The 15,928-nt window shown below is 38.6% G+C and overlaps 1 protein-coding gene across 11 annotated transcripts in view; it reads left to right on the top strand.

The window, feature by feature from the left end:
* The window catches only part of DISP1 (dispatched RND transporter family member 1), a 174,214-nt gene that overhangs the window by 32,868 nt on the left and 125,418 nt on the right, over window positions 1–15,928 (top strand). The gene's annotated exons all lie outside the window — the stretch shown is intronic.

Below are 15,928 nucleotides of genomic sequence, written 5' to 3' on the forward strand. Positions count from 1 at the left end.
AATTCAAAAACTTGGAAGGTAAAAGACCATCCTGCTTAAGAATGTTTGGGTCAACCAGGAAATCAAAGAAGAACTTAAACAATTCATGGAAACCAATGAGAATGAAAACACATCGGTCTAAAACCTATGGGATACAGCAAAGGCGGACCTAAGGGGGAAATACATGGCTATCCAATCCTCACTCAAAAAAATAGAAAAAACCTAAATACACAAACTGTCTTTACACCTTAAAGAACTGGAGAATCCATAACGAATTAAGCCTGACCCATGTACAAGAAGGAAAATAATTAAGAGTAGAGCAGAGACTGATGAATTAGAACCCAGAAATATGGTAGAAACACCAACAAAACTAGAAGGTGGTTCTTTGAAAAAATATCAATAAACCACTGACCAGACTTCCGCAAAAGAAAAGAGGAAGGACCCAAATTAATAGACTTGTGAATGAAAGGAGAGAGATCGCAACTAACCCCAAGGAACTAGAAACAATCATCGGAAATTATCAACTACTATATGCCAATAAGTTAAGCAACCTAGAAAAAAAAATGGATGCATGTCTGGAAACCTATAAACTACCGAGTCTGAAACAGGAAGAAATTGACAACCTGAATAGACCAATAACCAGTAATTCCTGAGATTGAAGCAGTGATCAAAAGCCTCCCAAGAAACAAGAGTCCAGGACCTAATGGATTCCCTTGGGAATTCTACCAAATAATTCAAAGAAATAATACCTATACTCCTGAAGCTGTTTCAAAAAATAGAAACAGAAGGAAAACTTCCAGACTCTTCATGAGGCCAGCATCGCCCTAAACCAGACAATGACCCCATCAAAAATGAGAATTTCAGACCAATATCCCTGATGAATATGGATTCCAAAATTCTCAAGAAGATCCTAGCAAATACTACTGTTGGGATCCAACAGTACATTGAAAAGATTATCCATCATGACCAGATGGGATTTATCCCTGGGATGCAAAGGTGGTTCAACATTTGCAAATCAATCAGCGTGATAGAACATATCAATAAGAGAAGAGACAAGAACCACATGATCCTCTCAACTGATGCAGAAAAAGCATTTGAGAAGGTACAGCAGCCTTTCCTGATTAAAACTCTTCAGCTATAGGGATAGAGAGAACATTCCTCAATTTCATAAAATCCATCTATGAAAAACCCATAGTGAATATCATTCTTAATGTGGGAAAAGCTGAGAGCCTTTCTTTGAAGATCAGAACATGACAAGGATGCCCACTCTTGCCACTGTTGTTCAACATAGCACTAGAATTCCTAGCAACAGTAATCAGACACCAAAAGCAAAGAAAAGGTGTTCAAAATGGCAAAGAAGTCTAACTCTCTCTCTTCACTGATGACAAGATGCTTTGGATGTGGAAAACCCAAAAGACTCCACACCCAAAGTACTAGAACTCAAACAGCAATTTAGTAATGTGGCAGGATACAAAATCACTGTACAGAAATTAGTTTATTTCTTATACATTAACAATGAAAATATAGAAAGGGAAATTAGAGAATCAATTCCATTTACTATAGCACCAAAAACCATAAGGTACCTGGGAATAAACCTAACTAAAGAGGGAAAGGATCTATATGAATTACAGAACACTCATGAAAGAACTCGAAGAAGACTCAGAAAGATGGAAAAACATTCCATGCTCATGGGTCGGAAGAGTAAACATTGTTAAAATGTTTGTGCTGCCCAGAGCAATCTCTATTTTCAGTGCCATCCCAATCAAAATACCAACATCATTTTTCAAAGTGCTAGAACAAACAATCCTAAAATTTGTATGGAACTAGAAAAGACCCTGAATCGCCACAGAAATGATGATAAAGAGAAACAAAGCTGGGGGCATTACATGGCCTGACTTTAAGCTATACTATATAATATATATGGAACACAGAGGTTGAGTAACATGAGTGAATTACTAAGTGGTATTCAGATTCCCATCTGGGGAATCAGTATTCATGCAGCTCTAGATGGTTGTTTCCTGGTTATTCTTTTACATTCTGTGCTGACCCCTACATTGGGAACAAAGCTTCTTCACTGGTCACTTCCTGAAGGCCAGTGGAACCATAGGTGCGTGCCCTACAACTCAGCAGTGGTATTCCTACTTGGTAATGTGACTGAAGATTCAAGGGTTCACATCTGTGGCCACAGAGTGGTCATGCCTGTCTTGTTTATAAGATGATATTTACTCCTCTTCAGTTAACTTTGTCTTCCCTTCCATTCTTGGGCTGTTTCTGCTTAGATCATATAGGATCAATATCGTTTCTGCTTAGTATGATCTCTATCTTGCCACTGGTCTTGTCTTTTCAATTTTGACAGAATGGTGAGTTGATACAAGTCATTTACAATAGTTGAGGAATTGTATTTTAGTGAGAAAATTTGAAAGATATCAAATATTTGGGGCAGGTGCCCGGGTGGCTAAGTCAGTTAAGCGTCCAACTGTATTTCTGCTGAGGTCATGATCTCAGCTAGATCTCTGGGCACCCTCTATGTGCTCTCTCTGTAAAAAACAAAACAAAACAAAACAAAACATTTTTTTGTGAACAATTTAAAGATAATCACATGCAACTAATTTTGTCCAGTGGAGTAGTCTAAGTCTAGAAGTTAGACTTTTCCTAAGAATGTAGAATCTGATATCCTAAATATTTAGAAATACACTGCTGATTTCAGCTGCTGAGAGAGTACGAAGGGAGAGAGGTATTTAGGTAATTGCTATCTGCTCTTAAAGGGAATGTAGACTTAAATCTTTCAAAAATTTGTATATAAAAGTTTTCTTTTAAATACTGTGATCGTTTATTTGTGTTGATTGAAGTTTTGTGTGCATGGTGTATATTTGGAAAATCTGGAGATTACTAGGTAAGGTTGATACAAGTGGCCAAGTTAGAAGGATGATCAGGCTATGTATCACAACCCACAGCAGAAACATGAGGGTCTAAGAGCAACTGGAAACCTGCCTGAGACAAAAGAGGCACATTGCAGGCTTCAAATTGTCCCTGTTCATTTCTCTCAGAGCAATCAAATTATTTGGTAAAGAAAACAGTACCAGTTTCTTTTAAGTTCAGCTCCCAGAACCAGGCTATCCTTTCCAGCAGGTTCTAATCAGCTAGTGAGTGTGGAGCAGAAGGGAAAATGTGATTACATGTGCTTATCCACCTGAGTCACCAGTTTGACCTTTCACTGGCAGTATGTCTAGAGGGTTCTTAAAAACCATGACAATAAAACCACATTTGTGTGCAGTTACACCATTTAACTATGTACGATATACATATAGTTTATTAACATTAAGTTTTTAATAAACGCTAAAGTGAGCAGAGTACCCCTGTAATCTTGGGTCAAAGATTTTATCTTGCTTATCCTTGTGACTGTGCACCTAGCACAGTGCTGGGTGTGCAGAAAGCCATGAGCATGTTTTTGCATGAAGGAGTCCATGAGTTAGGGAATAAGAACCAATTTTTAAGTTGGTACACATATCACTGTCATCCATAAATCCTTCTGTTATGAATATGTTTCATTTGCTTTCCTTAGGTATTTGAGTCCTTCCTTTTAAAAACTTACTAAACTTTGGGATGCCTGGGTGGCTCAGTCCGTTAAGCATCTTGTCTTCAGCTCAGGTCATCATCACAGGGTCCTCGGATCAAGTCCCTCTGAGCAGGGAGCCTGCTTCTCTCCCTCTCTACCTGCTGTTCCCCCAGCTTATTCTCTCTCTCTTTCACTCTCTAATAAGTAAGTAAAATCTTTAAAAACAACAACAACAAAAAAGTTAACAAACTTCAAGTATTTTTCCTTTGTAATTAGGATTCTGTAACAAATAATGGCGTATATAACAAATATTGATGTAGTGCTTTTTATCAGTCTGGTCCTCTTCTCCATAAGTCATGCTCTTCTCATGAAAACCTTAGGAGGTGGCTGTTGATATTATGTGACAAACGTGGGGAAACTGAGGCACTGACAAGTTAGGTAACTTGCTCAGAATTACTGGCTAGTATGAGTCTCAGTGGGATTTGCAGCTGTGTCTGGGTTCCAGAGTCTGTGCTTCAAGACCACAGTAGGTATACTCCTGTCTTTAAAAATACCAACTCGGAATCTATTTCCATCTCTCCAGAAGACTGTCCATACGAGTGGGGTTTATCTTATTGTTTATAGTAAAATTTTGCTAAAATAGAAATTTTCTGAAAGTAACTTTCACTATACTTACCTTTTATCATCAAGCTATATAATGAATATATTGGGTTATTTAAAAAGTTACATTTTTTGTAAGTATATTTTAAGTGTGCCTTTAATAGTTACATTGATAAACTATTGATAGTGGCAAGTGGGCATTATTTCCAATGTAATGGTGGGTTGCTTTACCTTTCTGCTGGTAAAGTGCTCTTTCTGTCTGAAGCATCTTTGAGGTGTCAGAAGAAATGAGAGTTGTTGGATCACATTTTAGACATCTAGCTGTTATTTTTGACACCTGTGCTAGACACCTAGTGAAATCTGAACCTAGGACTGCCCTTGGTCTGCTCTAATAGCCCTGGGACCTGAGGAATTGGAATGTCTTTCTCCTTACCCAATTCTGTCATCTAGGAGAACACTATGAAGGTTCACGCTCCACTCTAGTTTGAGTTTGGTATCACACAAATCAAGGCACTCAATTTACATTTTGTTTTTGGCTATATGCAGCCCTTTAAAAGCCTTTGGATATTAGTATTTTAGTTTTTTAAAGTCCCCATTAGCCTGAATTTTGAAAAAATGAAATTTCTAAATTCTGTGCCATCTCTTAAGCAAAGCCTGTCATTGAAAAACAAAAAAAAAGGAATTAGCTGTTGAATTCGTGTACAGCTACAGCAGAAAGGTTAAATGTGAACAGAGCGTTGTTTATCTTTTCGGGTGTCACTGTTCTTAGGAGAAGAATGTTGACTTTATCTCTTTTTTTAACCTTTATGCCTTTCCTCTTTCCCCAGTAACCAGTACCTTTACAAATACAGCATCTTGCAGAAATTGCTTTATGTTAAAGATTAAAAACAACAAATAGTGACTATTCTCTGTAAATCTTAGTATTTGCCAAAATATATTCTGTGAGACTTTACTTTTGGGGGATGCTCCGCTGCAGTGTGGTTTTGTAATCATAAGCTGAGGAACAGTTGCATTAATACCACCCCTCCCAACACACACACAGATGGTTGGGTCAGCACATGTGCTTTGAGGAGCTACAGTATATATGAATATGTTAATGGTACAGAGAAATCTTGTAGTGATAAAAACTGGCTTCGCTTCCTTACCTCCACATTTGTTGGAACTTAGAACCCTTTTCCCCATAATATCTGTTGGCCCTTTATGATCCGCAGACTGAGAAATAATGGTGCACAGTATAGCAGTGTAACAACGTAGTGTTTTGCTGAGGTTTCAGAATAACAATCCATCAAAAATCTACCATCATTTCATTTCTAGTTAATAAATAGATTTTAGGAACTAGCACTTAGAAATTGTTAGAAATTGAAGTTACAATGAATCTTCTTTGAATTTATATGCTATGGTTCCTTATATTTGTAGGCATAATATTTATAAATGACTTAATTATTCTCTACTTGGTACATAGGGTCACAATGATAAGGCTTATTAATTCCAACTCTTGGGGAAGTCATGCAAATCCAAGATAATAAAATACAGACTGTTTTTTAAAGAAATGAGTTTTATCACTGTAAATATTTCATCACCAATTATACTAACAAAATATTCCCAAGCAAGAGATTCTGGGTGGAAATTCTTTAAAGAATAAATATCAGTTACTTACAGTTAGTTCAGGTGCAAATCTGTAGATACTTCTGAAATACTTGAGATTATTTTTAGCATTTCTTTCAAAGGCTTTAGCTTTTATGACATGAATCTTATTTATAGTATTTGCTTGCTAAGTAATTTCCTTATAAATGAATCTGCTACGGATTCTTAATATGGCGTGTCTCATGAAACCTTAGTTATTTAGTGAGCTGCATCCTCATTGAGAGTAGAATGAAACATGGAAATAAGGCAAAAGAGAGATCTTACCTAATGATGAAGAAGGAAAAAAAAACTTGAGCAGTGATAAAAATTGACAAGAACCCAAGGCTTGACCATTAAAGCCAAAAGGAAGGATTAATAATTGTTAAACCAAAAGGAAAGGCACCTGTTTGTTGAGTTTTGTAAAAGTCCAGCTTGAGGAAATATTAAGTTACCTAGAATGAAAAAAAAATAAGAAAAAGTGATAGGATGCTGAGGAAAGTGAAAAGATGCTGGAAAAGAAAGATGAAATTAGTTATGGTGGTTGTAGCAGTCATGATGCTTAGATGTGGAGGTGATCTGAAGGCAGAGGCCAGTCTGCAGACAAGCCACCTCGGAAGGAGCAGGAGCAGCTGCAAAGCCAGAGATGCCTGTGTGACTGTCGTGGTGGCCGCTGTGGATGCCAGTGTGCTTCACTCTGCCAAGTGCACTTGGGTCCAGGGAAGACACCCGCGGGGTGGCAGCAGTCCTTACCCTGCTGATTGTTTGCATGCCAAGTGTTCATCTCCAGAATATATCTAAATGCTCCATTCTTTCCTTTTGTTGTATTTTTAAAATAGCATTTATACTTTTGTTTGTAAAATCTTGTCATATCAGCGCTTCTTACCAGGCTTTAATAAACCTGATATGTTGAGATTTCCTTTAATGGCTTTTTGCTTCCTCGGTACTTTAATTCCTTTGTACTACGAAAAAGTATAGTAAAGCATGGTAGTGTCACCCCTTTGACAGGAATGGGGACATCACGGTGAGGGTTGATTGGCTAATGCAAAGCATGAAAGGGAAGGAGGCTTCCATGAGCAGAAATTTGGTATCTTCACAGGGAAAAACTATGATGGCTGACTGAGCAGGCTTTCTGAATTTAACTTTTAGATCCTTGATTATGCACTCTAAGTATTAAATCTTCAAGCATTATCTGTATCAACACTGACTAATCTGCCTTTCGTTATATAATGGATAGCTGATCTAGCTTTCCCTTTTAAGAAAATCCTTGATGTATTAGGTTGTTAAAACAAATTCTAACATTTGGTGCTCATTAGTGTTGTAACCGAAACAAAAACATTTTAATGGTTGATCCCAGAGTATTTTGAAGTTATTGTAACTTTGCTGGAAAGGTATTTAAGCTGTAGTATCAATTACGAACAGGCCACGAGCCAAGTTTCAAAGCTGTTTCTAAGTAAGACGTTGAGTTTTTCAGAATGCAAAAAAGACATTATATGGCTGTGTGCCATGTCAAGGAAGCAGAATGGAACAATTACAGCAGAATTTGTATTGATAATAGTGTTTCTAAGTGAGTAATTTAAGATATTGTGAAGTGGAGTTTGGAATAACTCCCCAGGGTGTCCAACAATTGCTTTATTTTAGTTGTAGACTGTGAAAGAGGTGTTTTGAATATAAAGGATGGGAATTGCTGATTAACAGTAAAAACTTCAGACTTCACATTTAGGGTTTATAACTCGTTGACCTGACTAAAAATGGGATACTTAAGCTTTCTGATTGTACATTTCAAGAAAACTGTCAATCATTTATCTATAAAGGTTAAAAGAATAGTTTTTTATAATCTAGTGATTAAAAAGGTAAAATTGGGGTGCCTGGGTGGCTCAGTGGGTTAAGCCTCTGCCTTTGGCTCAGGTCATGATCCCAGAGTCTTGTGATAGAGCCCCAGATCGGGCTCTCTGCTCAGTGGGAAGCCTGCTTCCTCCTCTCTCTCTGCCTGCCTCTCTGCCTGCTTGTGATCTCTGTCTGTTAAATAAAAAAATAAAATCTTTTAAAAAAAAAGGTAAAATCATAATTCAGATACCTTACTGTTTTTTTTTGGCTGAGCAAAAGAGTTTGCAAAGTGGCTATTTCCTTGAATACTCAAACCTAACTCACTTGGCTTGTGGTAACTGTTGAAGAAAGGCAGAATTGTCACTAATGTTCTGTGTGCATTCAAGATTGATTCTGCACTCCATTTGTCATCCTAAAGCAAAAACAGAAATGGAGACAGAATGATTAGATTCATAGTAAATACCATCTAGTGGTTTATGTGTGTGTTTTGACTTTTAACTATGCACACTCTTCTTTAAAGGGCTCTTAAAAAAAAAACAACCCAGAGTATTTTTTATTTAAATTTGTTTGAATTTGTGTAATTTCTCAATGTAAGATAAAAGACTTAAAATTACATAGCTATTAGATGTGTTTTCAACTAGTGTTTTTGAAACATTATGTAGATCTGCAATGTGACATTAGCACGGGAAACAGTTCTTAACAGGGTTCTTGATGAGCTTCTTGTTATTTGAACAATATGTTTAGGTTGTTTATGACTGTGAGTTAATTTGTTTTTGCGCGCATGTTTGTGTATTTTGGCTTTATCTGGACCTCAGCCAGATAGTTTAATGATCATGCTATTGAGAGACAATTTTGAAGCCTTACTCTTTACTTTTTCCCCCTCTGTAAGATGCAAGATTTTGGGGTGGAAGTATGTTTTGAGATACAGTATTTAGATACTATATGGGTATAGTATTTATAGTATTTATTTATAGTATTTATATTTCTACTTAAATAGTATTTAGAAATGTATGAATCACTTTACATGTTTCTAATATTCAGAATGATTTACAGTGAAACTGAATTCTTAGCAACTAGTCAATGTCCTTTATTGAATATCTGCTATTTTTACCTGAGTAAAATGTAAATTTATCAGGTTTAACTTCTAGGATACTTTGAAAATATATTTTATTTTATTTTTTTCCCTTTTTAAAAATTTTTTATTAATTTTTTAAATTTCTTTTCAGTGTTCCAGAATTCATTGTTTATGCACCACACCCAGTGCTCCATGCAATACGTGCCGTCCATAATACCCACCACCAGGCTCACCTAACTTCCCATCCCTCTTTCATCCAAAACCCTCAGTTCCTCAGAGTTACAGTCTCTCATGGTTTGTCTCCCCCTCAAATTTCCCCCAACTCCCTTCTCCTCTCCATCTCCCCCTGTCCTCCATGTTATTCCTTATGCTCCACAAATAAGCGAAACCATATGATAATTGACTCTCTCTGCTTGACTTATTTCACTCAGCATAATCTCTTCCAATCCCGTCCATGTTGATACAAAAGTTGTGTATTCATCCTTTCTGATGGGGGCATAATACTCCACAGTATATATGGACCACATTTTCTTTATCCATTCATCTGTTGAAGGGCATCTTGTTTCTTTCTATAGTTTGGCGACTGTGGCCATTGCTGCTATGAACATTGGGGTACAGATGGCCCTTCTTTTCACTCCATCTGTATCTTTGGGGTAAATACCCAGTAGTGAAATTGCAGGATCATAGGGAAGCTCTATTTTTAATTTCTTAATATTTTAAATGTTGGTTTCCTACCAGTTTAATTTTTAATTTTGAAAAAATTTAATTCTGTTAAAAGTGAAATTTAAATGTTCAGTTTAATAATTTGTTTATTATTTGTTTTGGTTTATATTATTTTGGTCCAGAGCCACAATGTAGAATATTGCTCATATAGAATAAAATGTCATTAACTCCAAACAGATTGGAGTAATTTTTGTAATTGTCCTAGGGAGATTTCTGTAATTATTTCTTGAGCCTATTGTTTTGGGCAAGTATTGCCTTCTGCTTTTTTTTTTTTTAAACCTGTGTTCTGTGGCATGATTTACATGGAGAATAACAGCCGTGGGTGTTCATTAGGAGGAAGAAAGATGGAAAGTAGTAGATTTGTTTGGGATCCATTTTCAATGTAGTAAACAAACAGAATCAAAATATCTTTATGATGATGAGTAAGCGCAGTTAACAAGTACATACAATGGCAGGAGAGTGAAAGGACTGTGTTGGTTGGGGATATTGTTTCCATTCAGAAGTGTGGGAAGGCTCTGTAAAGCTGTAAAACGACATGCTTTCTGAAGTTCATTTTCTAATATTACTTAATATTTCTAATATTGAATATTACTGTGTTTGAGGGGTAACAGCTTCTATCTCAGATTACTTTTTAAGATAGATACTGTATGTGTGTGGTAAAAAATTCAAAAGGGGTAAAGTTATTAGTCCCTCTAACCTTCCCCTGTCGTTAGAAGCGACAGCTGACGCCAGTTCCTTCAGTCTCCTTCCTGAGATTGTATGCAGATACAAACATGTATGTGATATGTGCATATTTTTTATTTATACCACAAGCAGCGTCTGTGCCCTCTCCCCTATTTCACAACACATCTTAGAGATCATTTATTGGGCCAACATGTGTATTAATAAGTGCCTGGCTGGCACACATCCTGGGAATAAAGCAGCGAACAAAATATGCAAGATCTCTGGGGCGCCTGGGTGGCTCAGTGGGTTAAAGCCTCAGCTCAGGTCATGACCCCAGTGTCCTGGGATGGAGCCCTGCATTGGGCTCTCTCCTGGGCGGGGAGCCTGCTTCCTCCTCTCTCTCTGCCTGCCTCTCTGCCTACTTGTGATCTGTCTGTCAAATAAATAAATAAAATCTTTAAAAAAAATATGCAAGATCTCTATTCTCATGGAGCTCACATTCAGGTAGGGGAGATAAACACACACATGGAGAGAAAGGGTGAGTATTAAAATAGGGTTATTTTATGGTGCTTAGGGATGGTCTTAGAAGCAATGGAGACCTGTCTGACAAGAAGTGCCTAGCCAAGGGAAGATGAGCAGAAGGAGGCTCCGGGAAGGTAAAGAAATCAATACTGATGGGGGCATGGAAGGTAAAGGAGTCAGGCAGGCGCTAGGCCAGGTAGGGCCAAGGCAAATGGTTTGGGTTTCATTTTAAGAGTAATGAGAGGCCCTTAGAAGGCTTGTTTATGTGCCTGATTAGTCGAGCGTGATGTCTGCTTTAGGTTTTTGAATGGATAATGCTGGCTCCTGTAGACAGTAGGTATCTATGCATACAGAGCTGCTTACTAGTCCCTTGGAGGGATGATGGGGCATGTGCTTAGTCCTCTTTGGCTGACCTTTATGCTATTTCCATTCTTGGATTTTGTGAATAAGGCTGTAATGGCACTATCTCTATGTATGGATAAATCTCGTTTAAACTTTTTTTTTTTTTTTTTAAGGTTTGGGGAGCAGAGAGAGAGGGAGAGAGAAAATCCTTAAACAGGCTCCATGCCCAGTGCAGAGCCCAACTCGGGGACTGATCTCATGATGTGAGATCATAACCTGAGTCAAAATCAAGGGTCAGATGCTTAGCTGACTGAGTCACCCAGGCGCTCCTTGTTTAAACATTTTAAAAGTATTTTTAAAAATGTGGATGCAGAATGATATTCATGAAGGAGAACCAATGATACATACCTGAGCTTTGTATTACTAAAATATGTTTTGCAGATGACCAAATACTTCTACCCTGAATACCTTGAGCCGGCTGGGGAGAAGTCAGAAACGTGTAATCTTGGTAACCAATGTTAAATGAACATTTTTTTTAGTCTCTCAGTCTAGTTTTTTAATAAAATTAACTTTATCGGGGGTACCTGGATGGCTCAGTTGTGTCTGCTTTCAGCTCAGGTCATGATCCCAGGGTTTTTTAATAAAATTAACTTTATCGGGGGTACCTGGATGGCTCAGTTGTGTCTGCTTTCAGCTCAGGTCATGATCCCAGGGTCCTGGGACTGAGCCTTGGGTGAGGCTCCCTGCTCAGTGGGGAGCCCGCTTCTCTTTCTCCCTCTGCCTCTCTCTGAGACCATGCTCTCTCTCTCAAATAAATAAATTAAATCTTTAAAAAAAATTTAAAAATTAACTTTATTGAGATAATTTGTGTATAATAAAATGTTCCCATCTTAAGTGTATGGTTTTCAGTGTTTGGCACATCTCTACAGCCCCTTCTAAAGAGGTGTTCTGGGCTCATCTTGTTCTTTCCCTGCTCAAGCTCTGTACCCAGTCATTTCTCCCAAGAGCTCCAGTTCTTCCTTGTGGAGAACAGTGTTTGAAACAAAGATCTAGACACTTGGTGTGCTCACTACTGCCAAGCCCTCATTGCTTTTACGTCCTGTCATATATGAATGTGCATGTGTGTGTGTACACACCCAGGTGTCTACACAGGGAATACATATCTGTGTTTCTGTATTTGTTCATCTGTATAAATACCCTCTGTTGTAGTCTGGTGTCATAGGGCTTTCTTCTTTTCATGCAGCCTGCCTCCCACTAACCTCAGGATTTTGCTTACTTGTTCAATCCCTTATATGTACAACTCTTCTGGCTATAATTAGCTAGATTTTTGCTATAGGACTTGTTGGCTCCCCTAGGGGACGGGAAAAGGGAAGAGAGTGAATCTTGTCCCAGTTACTCTATTGGGTGAAAAGAACTGAAGGAAGGAAGAGACCAGTTAGAATTTTAAACCTGACAATAGACAATTTCATCAGTTTCTCTTTCTCTCTTTTTGTTTCTGACTTTCATGTCACCAGCTAAGTTCATAAAAGTATTTGTAGTACTCTTTATGCCTTTTGTTTTATTTTTGACATTTGAATCTTTAATCCACCTGACATTTACTTGGGAGTGTTTTAGGATCTAATTCTATTTGATGTGTCCAAATGGAGTTTGGAGTTGTCGAAATGGAATCCAGTTATGCCAACATTGATGTTCACTGGTCTGTCTTTCCCCGTCCGAGCTGAGATGGCATCTCTACCCAATTCTGCTTTACATTGTTGTTTTCCTGCATTCGTATGTATGTCCCTTTTATCTCTTTGTTCCGCTGTTTGCCCAATAGTGGGATAACACCTCACAGGGTGATTGTGAGCATTGCATGAGAAATGGATGTCCAATGATTAATAACGAGTAGAGAAGGTGTGATTATGTACACATTGGAATATTACTCAACCATGAAAAACAATGAGATCTTGCCATTTGCAACAACAAGCATGGATCTTGGGGGCATCATGCCAAATGAAATAAGTCACAGAAAGACAAATACTGTGTGATCTCACTTATTTGTGGAATCTAGAAAATAAAAACCAAGCACCTGAATACAGAGAACAGATTGATGGTTGCCAGAGGCAGGGGGTGTGGGATGGGGGAAATGGATAAAGGGGAATAAAGGGAACAAACCTCCAGTTATAAAGTAAACTAGTAACAGGGTTAATAACACTGTAGTGCAGGGGCGCCTGGGTGGCTACATTGGTTAAGTGGCTGCTTTGGCTCAGGTCATGATCTCAAGATACTGAGATGGAGCCCCATATCAGGCCCCCTGCTCAGTGAGGAGCCTGCTTCTCCCCCACCTGCTGCTCCCCCTGCTTGTACTCTCTCTCTCTCTGTCAAATAAATAAAATAAAATCTTTATAAAAAATAACACTGTAGTTACATAGTTGAACGTTGCTTACTTTGGTGATCATTTAACAATCAGTACAAATATAAAAATATATTCTGCACCTGAAACTAATGTAATGTATGTCAGTTACACCTTAGTAAGAAAATGACTAGAGCTAGCTGTCTACTGCAGTCAACACATACTACCCATTGTTACTAGCATCTCAGTAGAGAAGGAATCCACTATTGAAACAATAAGAGTGAAAATTGAAAAAGAAACATGAAAAGCATAGCAAGAAGTACTGGCATCTCTTTTTTTTCCGTAAAAACTCAGAATGTCTCATTTTTGTACTCTACACATGTGTGTGGGGTGGGGGAGGGGCAGAGGAAAAGAGAGAATCTCAAGCAGACTCTAAGTGTGGAGCCTGACTCAGGGCTTGATCCAATGACCCTGAGGTTATGACCTGAACTGAAAACGAGAGAAGCTCAAATGACTGAGCCACCCAGGCGCCCCTTAAATACTGTTTTAATGCTAGCTTCCCATGAACTACATCTCAGAGTAGTATATATCCGCCCCCTCCTTCACCCCCAAATCCTTGTAAAATGCCAGTCTCAAAAGCAAAAAGCCACATTTTGGGAATGCTTCCTTTGTGTATTTTCTATTAAATACATTAACTCTATATAGTCCATGTTTAATCCTGAATAGTGAATGTGTATATACCATATATTAACAAAATGGTGGTAATTTCTGTATGTTATTAATGGTTTCTCTGAATGCTTCTAATTCTGTGACTAAAGTCATGTAAGTAGTTTGTGTGGTTTTTTGAAAAGATCAAATTAATGCATTTTAAAATTCCAAGTGTCTGTTCTATGTATGTTCCACACCTATGACAAGATGATTTTAGCCATTCACTTGTAGAAAAGAAATACACTGTCGGGGCATGCCAGCTTTGAGGCATATGTTCTATTTTTGCGGGGTAACTGTGTGAAAAATACCAATTACTGAAACTCTGGGAAGAATGAAGTTACTTGTAAACTGAGTATGTGTGCAAAAAGGGCCATCTAAATCAGAACCATGCTAGATGCAATAGACCAGATCTGTATAACATAAACCTTTCCAGATCAGTGTAGCTAGAAAAAGAATTCCATGATTTGGGAAGGCAGCATTCACAAAATAGTATTGTTGACAATAATGTCAGGGAAGTAGTTGGCAGCCGGTCTGACAAACGTGTACCTTAGAAAGACTGTGGAACTTGAAGTACCTTCATGAGTGACTGTGACAGGTTTTGTTTCTAGTACATTTTTTTTAAAGATTTTATTTATTTATTTGACAGAGAGAGATCACAAGTAGGCAGAGAGGCAGGCAGAGAGAGAGAGAGAGAGAGAGAGGAAAGCAGGCTCTCCGCTCAGCAGAGAGCCCGATGCGGGACTCAATCCCAGGACCCTGGGATCATGACCTGAGCCGAAGGCAGCGGCTTAACCCACTGAGCCACCCAGGTGCCCCTCTAGTACATTTTTTAAAATAATATTTTAATGCATATGATGCATTTTGACAAGTGGAATTATGAAATTTCTAAAAATCAAAAGCCTTAAAATAAAAGTACCAGTTCAGTTGGAATGAACATCATGACCCAGTGTGATACATCGATTATATCACAGCACATCCAGAAAAAGAGAAAAGAACACCCTGACCATTTTGGCTCCTGACAAGCATGTCACTGAGATTCTGAACGGGTGCCCCCTGAGAAAGAGAATGCATTCTGATGCCCCACACATATTAGAACATCCTCTGAAAGAGGGATGTGGAGAAAAGCACAGGGCATGGGCGGGGTGGGGCAGCAGGCCTCTGTTGAAGTCACTTCCTGGTCGGCGGCAAGGCTGCCTCCCCATTCTGTGCCTCCAGCTCCCGAGCTGGGACATGTGCAAGGTGGATGTCCTGCAGTGCTTGCAGGATTGACAGGGGCGCTGCCCTGACAGATGCCAGCAGACCTCCTCCCTCCCTCCTTCACTCCGGCCTATCGCTTTCCCCCTCCTCCTTGGTGTTCTCATCTTCCCATGTGTTCTCAGTTCCACCAACTCCCTTGTCCTTCCCTTTTTCTCTCTTCTCCCTCTCTGTTTTTCCCACTTTACCCCAAGGGTTATTATACTTTTAGATTTCCCAATTCCTGTCCCTTTGCCTGACAGCCCAGTGGCCGTGATTCCTTCTTCCTTGTGATGCTCCTGTCTTTGCGTGCCTTCAGCAGGGCTGCTGAAACGCTGGAATTGTACGCAAGATTCTGTGAAGATGCATTATTTAAGGGAAATTCCCTTAGTTCTTCCCCAGTTTTAGAGGATTTCACGAGTTCTCTGAGTTGAAGATGTCCTCCTTCCCAAATGATTTGTGGGGCCCCTTTCCATTTACTTCTTGGGTATCAGGGAACCTCTTTGTACACAGGAAGGTGCTCCGCACTTTATTCTCTGCATTCAGGGAGGACAGGAGATCTGCACCAGACAAGTATAAAGGGACTTAATTATTCCCCAATAATTCATTAACTGTTGCATTCCTGGGTGTGCTTTAATATTTGAGTGTAACAGCTCTGCTTTTAAATATTTTAATGGTGGATGGTTATCTATTAACTTGTTCAAAAAAGTATCAGGAGTTGTCAAGGCAGAGAAGAGTGTTTGCAAAA

The sequence above is a fragment of the Mustela putorius genome, unplaced genomic scaffold (assembly GCF_011764305.1).
Source record: "Mustela putorius furo isolate JIRA1106 unplaced genomic scaffold, ASM1176430v1.1 tig00000179_pilon_pilon_pilon, whole genome shotgun sequence".
NCBI classification, from domain to species: domain Eukaryota; kingdom Metazoa; phylum Chordata; class Mammalia; order Carnivora; family Mustelidae; genus Mustela; species Mustela putorius.